This window comes from Curcuma longa, chromosome 20 (genome assembly GCF_044706935.1).
Source record: "Curcuma longa cultivar G26 ecotype Majalengka, Jawa Barat chromosome 20, ITB_CL_G26_1.1, whole genome shotgun sequence".
NCBI classification, from domain to species: domain Eukaryota; kingdom Viridiplantae; phylum Streptophyta; class Magnoliopsida; order Zingiberales; family Zingiberaceae; genus Curcuma; species Curcuma longa.
This window is the reverse complement of record NC_133880.1, coordinates 777,652-793,482: the sequence shown is the minus strand read 5'-3', so window position 1 is coordinate 793,482 and position 15,831 is coordinate 777,652. Positions and strand designations below refer to the sequence as shown.

At 39.2% G+C, this 15,831-nt stretch overlaps 1 pseudogene; it reads left to right on the top strand.

Moving 5' to 3' along the window:
• Positions 1–2,198: 2,198 nt before the first annotated feature.
• LOC141813113 (oryzain alpha chain-like) lies at positions 2,199–5,092 on the top strand (annotated as a pseudogene).
• The last annotated feature ends 10,739 nt before the right edge of the window (positions 5,093–15,831 follow it).

The following is a 15,831-nucleotide window of genomic DNA, read 5'->3' as shown; positions in this document are numbered from 1 at the left end:
CGAATTTTGATTCGTTGCCAAAAACTCTAACTTATTCGCCCAACCCGACTTGTTTCTCTCCAATATTTGGTGACGAAAACGGTTTTTCGTCGCCAAATTGGCGACGAAACCATGATTTCGTCGCTAAATTTGTAACGAAAACACGAATTCGTCGCCAAATAGCGATGAATTTGGATTCGTCGCGAATAACCCTAACTTATTCGACCAACCCGATCCGTTTCTCTTCGATATTTGGCGATGAAAACATTTTTTCATCACCAATTTGGCAACTAAAAACGTTTCGTCGCCAATTTGCGACGAATTTTGCGACAAATATACGTCCATCGCAATTTGGCAACTAAACATGTTTCGTCGCAAATATCGTTGCAAACTTGCGACAAAAAGAGTTTTTCGTCGCTAAATTTGTCACAAATTTGCGACAAAAATTTTCGCCGTAAATTTTCGTTGCTAATACGGTATATTTTGTAGTGTTTATTAAGATATCCTTGAGCCTACCATATAGTCGCACCACCTTTTCTCCCTTTTCCAATCGAAGGTTGCTGAGTTTATTCCTTAGTAGATTTCATCTGGCTAGTTTTACCTCCGAGGTGTCTTCATGGAGCTCTGGGAATTTTTTTCCAAAGTTCTTTTGCAGAATTACAAGTGCCAATCTAGTTAAGTTCTTGCATTGGTAAGATGCTTAGCAAGTGGAACTCTACCTTACCGTTGGCTATGAACTCGTCTCGTTACTTTTTGGTCCATCTATGTTTCTCGAGTTCATCTCCGTCTTCGTTCCTAGGTGTTTCATAACTGTACTTAATACACAACATAATTTCAAAATCTATTTTAAAGAATACTTCCATTTTCTTTTTCCACATGGTGAAGTCGCCTTCAAATTTTAGTGGATGAATGCTTAATCCGATCATTCATCCCGATCTAGTTGCTTAGTTGGTAGTTAGTTCTTCTTGGTCTGGTCTGACTTTGATACCAAGTGTTGATGCGGTGGAAGCGATTCAGATTATCAGAGGGGACGAGTAAATAACAATTTGCAAATAAAATTAAACTTTGATTTTTCTTGTTAACGATTTACCAATGACACACACTAGTTAAATAAAAACAAACTCGACATAAAAGAAAAAGGACACGAGAAATTACTTGGTTACAACCCTCGAGTTGTTAGTTCAAAAACTATGAATGCTCACTATCTTCTCCTTCGGAAATAACCCAAAGGTGGAGAAGCTTCTTACAATGGTTAAGTATGAGAGTAAAATAAAATGGAATTGAAACAAAAGCAATAAATTTGTATTATTTTCTTCTTCCATCTTTAGTCTATTTTTAGCCTTCATCTCGATCTAATCGTTATGCTAATGTGGCACCTCCTATCACCCAGAGACCTTCCGGTCGACTAGATCATTATTGACGTTGCTTCAAGTTTTATCTGCTTTGACAACAGTTTGATAATGGCTCTGGATGACTCAACCCCCTCTGATCACTTGGAGGATGCTGACGTGGTTGTTCTCATCTGTTCTGACAACGGGTCACATGGCGTTCAATTGCTGAACTGCTTTCAGTCGCTTGGAATGTGGTCAACCATTAGTCTTGCCATTTGCTGAGCTCATCTCCCCCGGTTGCCTAGGTGATGCTCCGGTTGCTTAGACAAGTGGTTGTCTGAACCTTGTCTCTGTCGCCTTGTGCAATCTTCCTTTCAGTTTCTTGTCCCTCAAATGCACTTGGTCCTTTTCGCTCCGTCAGAGTACTCCTTCGCAGCTTCTCGTACCTCGGATGCATTGAGCCCATCAACTCTTGTTCCATGCCATCTTTGTCGCTTGCTTGCGTCTTCTGTCAAGGTTTTGCCGTCTTTGATGCTCCTTAGCTATCAGGTACATATGTGTTCTCCTAAGTCTTTATATAGTTAAACACATATATCAAAATATAATAAGGACATAATTTAAAATTTATTTGATAATTCATCAAAACACAGAACTACTAGGGATTTTAACAGAATGCACTAGGTTCAATTTAAAATTTAATGCATATGATAAAAAATAATAATAAGAATAATATACTAGAGGATGTCTTTCATGATTTCAAAAATTGAAAGGCTTTTGATTTTTGCTAAAAATAAATAAATTTTAAGGAGGCAACCTTCTACAATGCTCATTATCCTCTCTTCTATATAAAGGAAGTCTTTCCATCGCCAACGCCAAAGAGAGCATCAAGCTTCTCTCTTCTCTTTCCGCTGATGGCTTCCACCGTCGCCATTGTCCTTCTCTTTCTCTTCTCGTCCTCCGCCCTCGCTGCCGTCTCCTCCGTTCCCTACCTCACCCTCTCCAAGCAAGGCGGGGCCGTCCCCGTCCGAAGCAACGAGGAGGTGAGAATGCTCTACCTGGAGTGGAGGGCCAAGCATCGCCCCGCCGAAAACGACCAATATCTGGACGAATACCGGCTCAAGGTCTTCAAGGAGAACCTCCGGATCGTGGAGGAGCACAATTCGGCGGCCGACCGGGGGGAGCACGCCTACCGCCTCGGGATGAATCGGTTCGCTGACCTCACCAACGAGGAGTACCGGGCCAGGTTCCTCAGGGACTTCTCCCGGCTGAGGAGATCCGCCTCCCGGAAGATCAACAACCGGTGCCTGCTGAGAAAAGGGGACGATCTGCCTGATTCCATCGATTGGAGGCAGAAGGGCGCCGTCGTCCCCATAAAGGATCAGGGCAATTGCGGTGAGCTATTCCTTCCTTAATTTGTTGACTTCAGATTTTCGTTCAACTTTTGACAAAAGAGGTGCTGTTTAGAGTAATTGGTATGAGGATCTGCTTCTACCTCTTCTTTAGCCCCTATTTTATGAAAATTTTGCAAGATCTAGAAATTCATCTACTGCTATGTCGAAATCTTGAAACTTATCAAATGAAGATTTTTCACTTGCTACTAGTATTGCTAAATTAAGTGGATGATAGGGTTGTAGACGTGCGAAGCCAAATCACTGTTTAACCTTGTTCGATAGAGTTATTCAAGCTTATTCATCTATTTGACCTTTGCATATTAAATGAACATAAATAAATTTTTACTGAGCTTGCTCACAAGTGTGTTTAAGCTTGTTCGATAGAGTTATTCAAGCTTGTTCATCTATTTGTGAGAGATTTCTAGCAAGTTATGGCAAAGCCAAAGATTAGATGTGAAGTACTTTGTTTCAAATGATCTCAACAGGTAAGCTAATTATGCCTTTGATGGTGTCTATAGGAAGTTGTTGGGCGTTCTCTGCAGTTGCTGCCATCGAAGGTATCAACCAAATCGTCACTGGTAATCTAATTTCGCTGTCGGAACAGGAATTAGTGGACTGTACTAGCGACAACCATGGCTGCCATGGTGGATGGATGAACGTTGCATTCCAGTACATCATTAACAATGGTGGCATCAACAGTGAGGAGAACTACCTGTACACGGGGAACAATGAAATTTGCAATACCACCAAGGTGATCTATTGACTAACCATTTGCAGCTAGAGACACTTCATGTTTTGATTGTGGATGATTTTATAAATCTCTTTTGGTGCCTGCCTTTCTCATGCAGGAAAATGCTCATGTTGTGTCAATTGATTCGTATCAAAATGTTCCTTCCAACGACGAGAAGTCTCTCCAGAAGGCTGTGGCAAATCAACCAGTTAGTGTTACCGTGGATGCTGTTGGTCATGATTTCCAACTTTATGATTCGGTAAGATTCATCCAGATGATTAACTTTTGGTAATTGCATTGGTTTAAATAATCTAATCCAGTGTTTTCCTCACAAAAGCTTGTTTGTGTATCTCATCATCCTTGATGAGTATTTCAGCATATTGTTCAGTTAAGAAATACATCCAGGTGTGAATCTTTAGGTGGCCAATTGGATTGGTTTTATGGGACGTTTTTCTTTAAACCACTTTGATATATTTTCTTCAACACTTGCCATGCTTTATATCATTGCCAAAGACAATAGTTTTACTAAGCTGTGAAGGTTTTTCCTCCATACATATAGCTTACTGTATTGCAAGTGCTCGAGCCATTTAGTCCCAGTAGATCCAGATTCCATAACACAAAATATGTTTCTCTTCCTACATGCTTTCATAATATAATTTTTGCAGGGAATATTCACCGGAAGCTGTAATATTTCATCAAATCATGCTATGACCATAGTAGGCTATGGTACTGAAAATGGCAAGGACTACTGGATTGTCAAGAACTCCTGGGGTGTAACCTGGGGAGAGGCTGGTTACATTCGAATGGAAAGGAACATTGCAAACTCTACTGGCAAATGTGGTATTGCAAGGTTTGCTTCTTACCCCGTAAAAAAAGGGCCTAATCTGCACAACACTGCTGTCTCTGCCTCTTCTTTTGCACCTTCCCTCGTGGAGCCTCTTACCACTTGCGATAACTACTACACTTGCTCTGGCACCACTACATGTTGCTGCATCTACGAGCATGGCGATCGTTGCTTCGCTTGGGGGTGCTGTCCGGTCGAGGGGGCCACCACCACTACAGCTGCTGCCCTCAAGACTACCCAATCTGCAGCATCGGTGATCAAAACTGCCTGATGGTAAGGAGACATGTGCTTCTCCAACCCATTGAAATACTTGGCATGGATTGTAAACAAGTATATGCAATTTTTAGGAAACACAAACTAAAATTAAACTCGATAATAAACAAATATGTTCTTTTCCCTCTACTATTGTTTTTTTTTCTTTTTTGCTTTACCTCCTATAACAACTACATCATTGAGTCCTAATGCTTCTAACTTTCTTGTTTTATCTCTATTTTATCATCTAATTAACTTTCTTATTTTTGGTTGACAGCGCAAGAACAGTCCTCTCCGGGTGAAGGCTTCGAGAAGCACTGTTGCGGTTCCCAACTGGGTTTTAACTAGCTCAGGGGGTCTCAAGAGCAATGCATGATATATGTATTATTGAATAAGATCTTACGCGCCGATTCTGTAAGCTCCGAGATCATGTACTAGCTAGATATTGGATTTAAGTTGAATGATAATAATATTATATTAGTTGTGATGTAAATTATTTTTGCGAACCTACTGTCTCGTTGGTCAAGTATCTGCTTCGTGTTATATTCAACACATCTTTAAGTTATTGTACTTTGCCATACAATTCCATTGTTGTTCCTCGTTGATTTGTTTGAGACATCCTAATGTAAGGTAAGTTATTCATAAGCCCCTTCTAGTTTATCAGTACTTCATATATTTAAAAGAAAAAAACCTTTAGGTATGTTGTATTACTAATCCATTTTAACTTAATCAAAACTAATAAAAATCATGTTATCTAAGTAATTTATCATAGAACTTTGACTTTATACTTTACAAGAGCTATGTAACTAATGCCACAATACGAATCTAAGAAACTGTTATAATTGCAGAGCATTAGCTCTGTATTATGAAGAAGTTGCGTGGCTATGTATATTGCGTTGGACAATCTTTGCCGAAGATGTAGAGGAATATGCTGAATTAAAATTATAAATCAACTACTTCAGATTTATCTGATTTGAGCTGATAATTTAAAGCTGTCAAGCAAGCTCCTAGTTCGGCCGAGCTACTCTGAGTGATTCCCGAGTCTGAGTGGGAAGTCATTGAGCTGCTCCTGTGTGCTTCTCAAGTGTCGAGTGGCCCGAGCGCTTCCCGAGTTTGAGTGGAAAATTACTACCAAAATGCTCTCGAGTGCCCAATTAGGATGTCGATTCGGGAAGTTGAATTCCAAGTTGGGAAGTTAAGAGTCGAGCTAGTTGATCGAGTGGCTGATTGCCGAGTGTCAAGCTTGGTGAGTACTCCTGAATGAACGTCAAGTGCAACCGAGTGGACACATCGCCTGACTGCCGAGTAGGTCGAGTCCGAGTGGATCGCCTCTACTTGAGCACCGGGTTGGGAGAGAAATCGTCCGACTATCAAAATGGGTCACCCAATCGAGAAAGAGAGAAATCAAGGCTTGCGTGTAACGTAATTTCCTTAAAATAGATTTATCCCCTTCGGCTGTGCTTTAAGATCATGTTGGACGTCTGTTTCTCATGATTCAATGAGAAGACCACATATACAACCAAACACTGGTTGTTTATGGTGAACCGAATGTGTACCCAAACTCTATCATAAAGATTCTGTTTAGTGGAAATGCACAATAGAAAGGAAGAAGAAGAGAGGAACAAAGTGGATAGATCTTGCATCTTTTTGCTTATGCCTCTACTCTTTTTTGCTCAAGATCACGACTTCCTTATACAGGAGCTCTGACTTTAGGCAACATTAAATGCTTAGTTAATGGTCATTTACTGTCTTTACTCACACAGATCAAAACACCAACCATTGTTAGTCATTTCATCTAGGCGGTTACAAATACGCCATTAACATCCATTAATGCATTTGTTGTGTGCTTAAACATGTAGCAAAAATGGATTCGGGTGGCAAAACACATCTTGATTCGCTTGAGCAAATTTTATTCTGATCAATCCGACATTCAAGGAGCACATGTCATGCTCGCACACTTGTCACCTTTGGTCCAGTACAATTTGTGCAATGGATTTGCATCCCCCGTCCCCCCACGCCCTGTGTGGACGCAAGTGAGAGAGAGAGTCTATTCTCATGCCTATGTTCACAACTCCAATGGTTGTAATCCAATATAAATCAACCATCAAACCACTCACTCCCTAATGTGAGACTAAACTCACATGCACATGGGAATCATTTTCATCCACCTCTTTTTGTTTCCATCTAAATTTTCAACAATCCTTCATATGAATGGAAATTGGGTATGTAATAACATTCAACAGTTAAGTCTAGTATATGACATATAAGTTTTACCCTTTGAACCTTCTTTGTGAAGATATATTTGCTCACTAATTAACTGACAATAGACATGATGTCCTTGAACTATTTTATCGTTTATATAAGCATTGACATATCTCACCTAGAACTCTCCCTGATACAACTCAATTCTCATGAGTGTATTCACTCTTGGTCATGAACATTTCTGATTCTAAGAGAAGTTCTAAGAATTACACCTTCAATTCTCTTCGAAGCGACCTTATTTTTTTCTCACATAGGTGATCTCTCAAGAGTATTTCATATTACTCTATTAGATCATCAAAAGTTGTATGTTTAACCTCCATCCTTTTACTAGTCTATTGGGTATTATCCCATAGTGATCTACTTAGTCAGTGTAATTAGGTTGTCCCTTTGAACTTAGTTCTTAGGATCTCCAATCTACATAGGTTGGGTTTCCTTTGCACCTACATATTCCATCGACATCAAATGAGCTTGCAAGTAACTCTCTGTTTAATCCTTTAGTTAGTGGATATGCTAGGTTATCTTTTAACCATTCATAACTTTCGTTGAGAGTAGTTACTTAATAGTATTGTATCTATGGCATATATGTCTAAACTTGTCATTATATAGATGGCTTTGTGCCCGACCAATAAGGATTAACTATCGCAATGTATGTAAATTTTTGGCATATGTTTCGATCATCTAGGAACATCTTCTGAGAATTATTATAGTCATTAGTCTCTTCATTATATTTGTAAAGAGCTGGTTATTACGGTTTGTTTAGAAGATCTCTACGAAATAGTTGCATTTCCCAAAGTAAATACATATACACACTCGTAAACTTGGAGTCTTTCATGTTGGATATCCAATTTGTATTGTTGTATCCTTCGATCATAGCAGGATATCTCGTATAGTGTAGTCCATAATCACGAGGATACCTAAGTACATCAGTACTCCTGTTATCCCTTTCCAGTTCTCAACATTGGGATTATTCTTGCATCTACTCAGTTTACTTACTACATAAGCTAATTAAGTTTAATCATATCAACTCATTAAGTACATCACACTTCCAATCACTCGAGAGTACTCTATTTGAGAGATACTTTCTACTTGATTCATCGATAGATGTTGACTCATATCTATCGGAGTTCGTGCCAATGTAGTATCACCCTTAGTGAATTTCTCAAAAATTTTATCTATATAATGAGACTAACTTAGCACAAGTCATTCTGATGGTCTAAGAATCTTAATTCCAAAAAGCACATCAGCTAGGCTCGTATCTTTCATGTTAAATCTTAAGCTCAAAATGTCTTTAATGGATTTGATTATCTTATTGTTGCTCTCAACGATAAGTATGTCATCTACATATAGGTACAAGATGACATAGTCATTCTCTGTGGCTTTCATGTAGATACATTTATCATATTCATTTATTTTAAATTCATATTCTCTCATGGCATTATTAAATTTTTCATGCCATTGCTTTGGAACTTATTTCAAGTAGTATAATGACTTCACCAATCTACAAACTTTATTTTTTTACCCCGCACAAAAACTCTTTAGATTACTCCATGTAAATTTTCTCTTCTAAATCCCCGCTTAGAAAGGTTGTCTTTACATTCATTTGAAATATTTTCAAATTTCATAGAGCGGCAATAGAAAACAAAACTCTAATGGAAGTTATTATTGATAATCAAGATCTTCATGTTGTCAGTAACCATTAATTATTCCTAGCCTTGTTTTTATAAATAATTTGATTTCATTTTCTTCTTGAAAATCTGCTTTCAACCTAGTGGTTTACTTCTTAGAGGAAGATTCATAAATTTTTAAGTGTGATTTGCAAGCAGAAAACAAAACTTGAAAATCTGCTTTCAACCTAGTGGTTTACTTTTTAGAGGAAGATCCATAAATTTTTAAGTGTGATTTGCAAGCAGAGTCTATTTTAGATGTAATTACCTCTTTCCATTGAGGTCCCTCAAAAGAGATTACTGTTTCTGAGTAACTTTGGAGATCACTTTCTAATATAAAAGTGATAAAATCTGTTCTGAAGGATTTTTCACCCGAGCTCTTTTACTACATTTTAGCTCAACCTCAACTAATTCTTCTTCTTTTTTTTCTTGTGTTTCATATTCCTGTTTTGAGAAACTTACATATATCCTCTCGGGACTTATATGGAAATACATGTTCAAAGAACGAGGCATTTCTCGATTCTATTATCGAGTTCTTGTGTATATCTGGTATTTATGACTCATACACAAAAAATTGATACGCACTATTGTTATGTGTATATCCAATAAATATATAATCAATAGTTTTTGATTTTATCTTAATCCTTTTTGGACCAGGCATCAAAATTTTGATGAGACGCCCCACATTCATAATATTTGTAGGATGATTGTCTTCCACTCCACAACTCATAAGGGATCTTATAGATTTTCTTTTAGGACACTTTATTTAAAAGTTAATTAGTTGTTAACACAGCTCACATATACTCTGGCAATCCAAAGCTTAATAGAAGAGCATACATCATCTTCTTTAGAGTGTGATTTTTTTGCTCAATAACACTATTTTGCTAAGGACTATAGGGAGTTGTTAGTTCTTGTCTGATCTCATGTTTAGCATACAACTCAACGAATGATGATACATATTTACCGCCTTGGTCACTTTGAACCACCTTAATCTTTTTATTCAGTTAGTTTCCAATCTCATTCTTATAGAGAACAAACTTCTCGATAGCTTCATCCTTACTTTTGAGAAGATACATAAAATAATATTTTATGTTGTCATTAACAAAATTGATGAAATACTTCCCACCATGTGTCGGTGTACCTTTTAGGTCGCACACGTCGGTATGGATCAGGTCGAGTGATTCAATGCTTCTTTCAATATGTTGAAAGGATAACCTCATCATTTTTGCTTCAACAGAAGTCTCACATTTGTATTTCAGGTCAACGTGGAATATAGGGATGTTTTACATGTTTATTAATCTATGCAATACATTATAGTTAACATATCGTAATATACCGTGCCACAAACACGAAGACTCCAGCATATAATGAAAAGCTTTCATTCTTATTAACTATGAGTCTAATGGTCATTACATTGAGCTTAAATAGCCTATCAATTATATAGCTCTTTCCTACTAGCATTCAATTCTTGGACATAACAACTCTGTTTGACTCAAAAATAATACGAAAGTTATGCTTGCTCAAAAGTGACCCAGACACTAGATTCTTTCGAATCTCTGGAACATATAATATATTGTTCCAAGTGAGCTCCTTATCCAAGGTCATCTTCAACATGATTTTCCCTTGACCTTTAATATTCGAGGTTGTAGCATGCATGGCTGGTGGCACCGGTATCGATCCACCATTGCCACAGGTTTGAATCCACCAAGTTCAATTCAAAGAGCACGACATAGAGGTCGTCCATTTTTGATCCCTCATTTAGGTTGACATCCTACTTTTTCTTTGACTTTCTGCACTCCGAAGATTTGTAACCGATTCGATCGTAATTGAAACATTTCTCAAAGAACTTCTTTTTGTTTACGCCTCCTCTAGGTCCCATTTCGAAAGATTTGGGATTCTTTCATTTCGAGTTTTGACCATGCTCAACCACATTAGATCTTACAATAGCTTGAAAGAATAGCTTCCTCTCTGAATTCTTATTGTCTTTCTCAATGCAAAGTCTAACAACAAGTTCCTCCATATTCATCTCCTTTCACTTGTGTTTTAAGTAGTTCTTGAAATCTTTCAAATTGGGAGGCAGTTTCTCAATGATAACAATCACCTAAATGGTTTTACTTAGTATCATGCCTTCTGAGTGAATCTCGTGTAAGATCAGCTGAAGCTCTGGACTTGGCTGATCACCATCTTGGATTCAATCATCTTATAGTCTAGGAATCAACCAACAATGAATTTCTTGGCCTTCGCATCCTCCATCTTATATTTTTTTGTCTTGGGACTCTCATAGTTCCTTAATCATTCTTTTCGTACTGTACACAACGCACAATGAGTTGTCAAGGCAATTGAAAATGTAGTTTCGTCATAGAAACTCTGAATGATTTCATGCCTCTATTGTATTGATGGTCTGGACATCAATCACATCCTCGACCATCTTGGAAGGTTCCTTGGTCAAGAACCAGCTAGATTTAGTGTGGTCTAGTAGAAGAGCATCTTCTATTGCCACTTTTGAAGTTCAACACAGCGAACTTCTCTGGTCTTTCCTCATGGATGATTGAAGAATTTTTCACTCGTGGCGGAGGGGCCTTCACATGTCGAGCATGTTGCATCTCAACATTTTTGTTACCATCTCAACAAAACTGAATATGTTTTAAGATTATCAGACAATCTTTACTGAATTTGTAGAGAAATATGCTGAATTGGAATTATAAATCAACTTTAGACTTATCTACGAGATGGTCTGAGTTGATAATCTCAAACTACCAAACAAGCTCTTGGTTCGATCAAGGTGCTCTGAGTGCTTCTCGAATCTGGTGGGAAGTCGTTGAATTGATCCTATGTGCTTCTCAAGTGCCGCAAGGTATCAGTGACCTGAGTGATTCCTGAGTCTGAGTGGAATGTCGCTAGCCTAATGCTTCCAAGTGCTTAGTCGAGATGTCGAGTCGTGAATATGAATTCCAAGTCAAGAAGTTGACGACCAAGTAGTTGGCTGTTGAGTGTCAAGCTCGCTAAATAGTCCTAAATGAATGTCGAGTGCAACCAAGTGGACGCGACACCTGACTATCAAGTTGGCCGAGTCTGAGTGGGTGGCCTTTGCTTGAGCGTGGATCGGGAGAAAAATCGCCCTACTGTCAAATCTGAATGCGGCGCCCAGTTTGGAGAGAGAGAAATCGAGGTTTACGTTTTATGTAGTTTCTTTAAAACGTATTCGTCCCCTCCAATTGTGCTTTGAGGTTACAATAGACATCTATTTTCCACAATACAATGGGAAGACCACGTATACAACCAAGCACTGGTTGTTCATGGTGAACCGAGGGTGTACCTAAATGCTATCATGAAGATTCTGTCGAGTAAAAATGCATGGCAAAAGGAAAAAGAAGAAGGGTCAAAGTAGATGGATCTTGCATCTTTTTGCTTATGCCTCTACAATCTTTCTACTCAAGATCACAGCCTCCTTATATAAGAAATATTAAATGGTCTGTAATGGCTATTTACTATCTTTACTCACCGAGATCAAAACATTAGCTGTCGTTGGTCGTTTCACCTGAGAGATTACGATTGCACCATTAACATCTGTTACGCACTTGAACGAGTAGCAAAAATGGATTTTCAATCTGCAAGTCATGTTTGCATATAAATCATCATTGATTTAATGCAATCCAAGCTTAAATTTGTGCCACTTGCGTGGGTGTGCCTATATTCACAATTCTAATGGTTGTGATTTAATATAAATCAAGTATCAAACCACTTACTTCCCAATGTGGGACTAAAGTACCATGCACATATGAATCTTTTCCATATATATATATATATATATATATGAGTGGATTAGGGGCATTCAACTCTAATATACAAGGATAGCGAATTGTTTTCCTCTATTTTATACTTATATGTGACGTGTTGGTATATCAAATTCATTTTAGATTGTTTACCTTTAATCTCAATCTCTCGGCCATCTCGACTTGTGTCAACTTGACCTCTCTCGGTCATCCCGACCATGTATCATCTCGGCTTATCTCTGACCTGTATCAGCTGGACCTCTCTCAGTCATCCCGACCTGTATCATCTCGGTCTCTCGACCATCTTGACCTTGTATCAGCTCGACCGCTCTCGATCATCCCGACTTGTATCATCTCAGCCTCTCGGGCATCTCGACCTGTATCAACTCAACCTCTCTCGGTCATCCCGATCTCGACCATCTCGGCCTCTCAGTCTCTCGGCCACCTCGGTCACTCCATCTTTCTCGGCCTATAGGCCATCCCGACCCCAGAAGCTGCCAAAATTCCTCAAGTGTGTGAGCGCTGCTAAGGAATTAGGACGGCTACAAGGTTGCCAAGTCTGGTCCTCTGGATCCCCTCGTGTTTGCACATACAGTCAAAAGGTAAGAATAATCAACACTGCCGAGCCACATGGTGGTTACGAGGTTGGCAGGATCGGTCCCCCAGATGCCTCGTGTCAGGGCAACCTGTCAGCAATTGTCAGAACCTATCCCTTTGGGCTCCGACAGATGTCTGCCCCGAGACCGACTTGCATATTCCTTCTCATAAGTATATAAACCCTCTTGCAGATATGAAAATCTCTCCGCAACTACAGCTTACTAATACTACTTCTTCTTCCTCTTCTACCAAAACTGACTTGAGCGTCGGAGTGAGCCTATAGGAATCCTCGGCACTCAGCTAATCTACTCGTTTAGCTTCTTCTTAGAACCCTTCACAGGCAAAAGTAGTAGTGCGTGAGTTGAGGATTTATTAACTAATAGCTTGACCGTCTATGACATTCGGTCGGAACAGATAATATTATTGTAGGATCATTCTCAAAAATGCTCAGTAATAATATTGCATATATACCGTTTCTTTTGGGGGTAAATTTATTTTATTCTATTTGTTCTTTACTAATCATGAAAAAAAAGGTGCACTAGGTGAATCATTGAGTCGTCAATATGCCAACGTCTAGCTAGGAAGAGAATGAAGAAGGGAGACAACAAGAAGGAGGTTTGTTTTCATGCACACGAAGATTATAATCAAATATCTAATTAATAATGAAGTTTCACACAAGAATACACATAAACTCACGTTAAAGTTTTGATAAGGATAATCATGCATTGTATATCCTGTCATTGAGTGCTACAATATCATTCATTTTTTTCACATTATATATATATATATATATATATATATATATATATATATATATATATATATATATATATATATTCTTTTGAAAAAAATTAAGATAAATACAATTCTTCTTACTTTTACTTGTAATATTCGAGGTGGACTAGGTGGGTTATGATGCATCGATCATGCTCAAATTGGTCCTACTGTATCATTCAAGCATATATACTTTATAATGCTTTGAGTCTAATATCGCTCCCCGGCATGATTGAGTTGGTTACTGTTAGACAGACTTGTTAAAGTGGACAAGTGTCAAATCTTGAAGAAATCTAGGTAATCTCCTTCTACGTAGTGGCCAACTATAGCTTTCCGATTTACCTGCTCATAGATGATCATAGAACCGACAGTGTGAGACCGCTAGTCTAATATCAAGATCTAACTAGTCTTAACATGCATCATGCTCAACACAAACAAACTTGGGTCATGGCAGATAGGCTCGTCCAGCCCATGAAATAACCTAACCTTTGATTGGTTATGTCGAGTGCAATGCATGTTGTGTCTAGCTAGCCAAGTCCGATATGTTTTGCGACCTCTGGGTAGCGATTGACATGATTAATTGATTGAAACCATTCCATCTATATAGCTCACTCTAAATAACAAAGAAACATGCAAGAAAGTTATTTCTTCTTCCATCCAGTTAATTTGTTCCATTAATTATTTTGCCCTTTAGGTTTATTTACTCGAGAGAGAAGATATATGGGCAAGGAAGGAGACGATCGAAGAAGAAAAGAAATTAAGGAGAAGAAATATAATTTATACGGATCGAGGGAAAGATTAATTGTAAATAAAAATTGTTTTCTTTGTGCAGAAAAAGAAATATTCATGGCCTCAATCATGACTAGTTTTGTCTAGAAAAAAAGAAAAAGAGAAAATAATATAATATTTATTTAAATATATATGAGTGTTCTGGTTAAATATCGTGGATGGTCAAGTCATCAGTCAATGAACGATCTGACGTGTATGACTTCCTAGCGGAGCTCGAGGGAGAGGATGATGAAGACCTGAAATGCACTTCAACAGAAGGTGAGAATTAACGGTGCTGGGGAATCTCGGCAGGCCACTCCGATACTCAAGTCAGTATTCCATGAAAGGAAAAAATGAAAATGCTAAAGAAGAAGAAAGAAAGTCCAGAAAGTCAAACCAGCCAGCTCATAAGAAGGAGAAGAGCCCTCCCTTGAGAAAACCTTGTTTGGGATTTATCCCCTCGTCAAGAGAGCCATAACGGTATCATTATGTAAGTGTATGAGGAGACCATATCTGACGTGTGTCGATTGCTTCTGTTTCTTTTTGGCATTATGTGCAGAAAAAAAGGGATTCAAGGGAACCGATTTGACAACTTTATAAATGCTCTTTCGTTTGACTAGTATTGCCAAGTTAGCCATAGGCGTGACTTTCATTTGACTCTTGACCTCCATCCGGAAAGGAACTATGTCATTTTATTGCCCCTGCATCACAAGCCCATCCTCCAAGTCTAGTCGAAGGAGGCGTAGTCCGACTGACTGGACTATGTTTAATGATCTAACTGTCTCACTCGCCATATTGGTGTGCAGAGATCCTGAATTGCGATAAAAATTTTTCGAGAGGCTGAAGTGAGATGCCATGTGCTTGATCAATGCATAAGATTATTGGGCCGAGATGGTAGTGGCTCAGAATCCATACAAAGAAAATAATAACAACTATGCAGCAGAATAAAATAGTTGTACCTTTCTTCTTTGTAGGTGGGAGATGCTGTCGAAATTTTTCGGACGGCCTTCTCGGGGCGTGACACCGAATGAGGCTGAGGCCGAATGAGGCCGAGTGAAACTGAGGCCGAATGAGGCTGAGGCCGAATGAGGCCGAGGCCGAGTGAGACTGAGGCCGAATGAGGCCGAGTGAAACTGAGGCCGAGTGAGGCCGAGTGAAGCTGAGGTGAGTGAGGCGGAGTGGGCCGAGGCTGAGTGAGGCTGAGGCCGAATGAGGCCGAGTGAGACTGAGAAGGCCGAATGAGGCTGAGGCCTGAGGCCGAATGAGGCCGAGTGAGGCTGAGGCCGAATGAGGCTGAGGCCGAATGAGGCCGAGTGAAACTGAGGCCAAGGCCGAGGCCGAATGAGGAAGCCGAAGGCCAAGTGAGGGCAAGGCCGAGTGAAGCTGAGGCTGAGGGAGGCGGAGTGGGCCGAGACTGAGTGAGGCTGAGGCCGAATGAGGCCGAGTGAATGAGGCCGAGTGAGGCC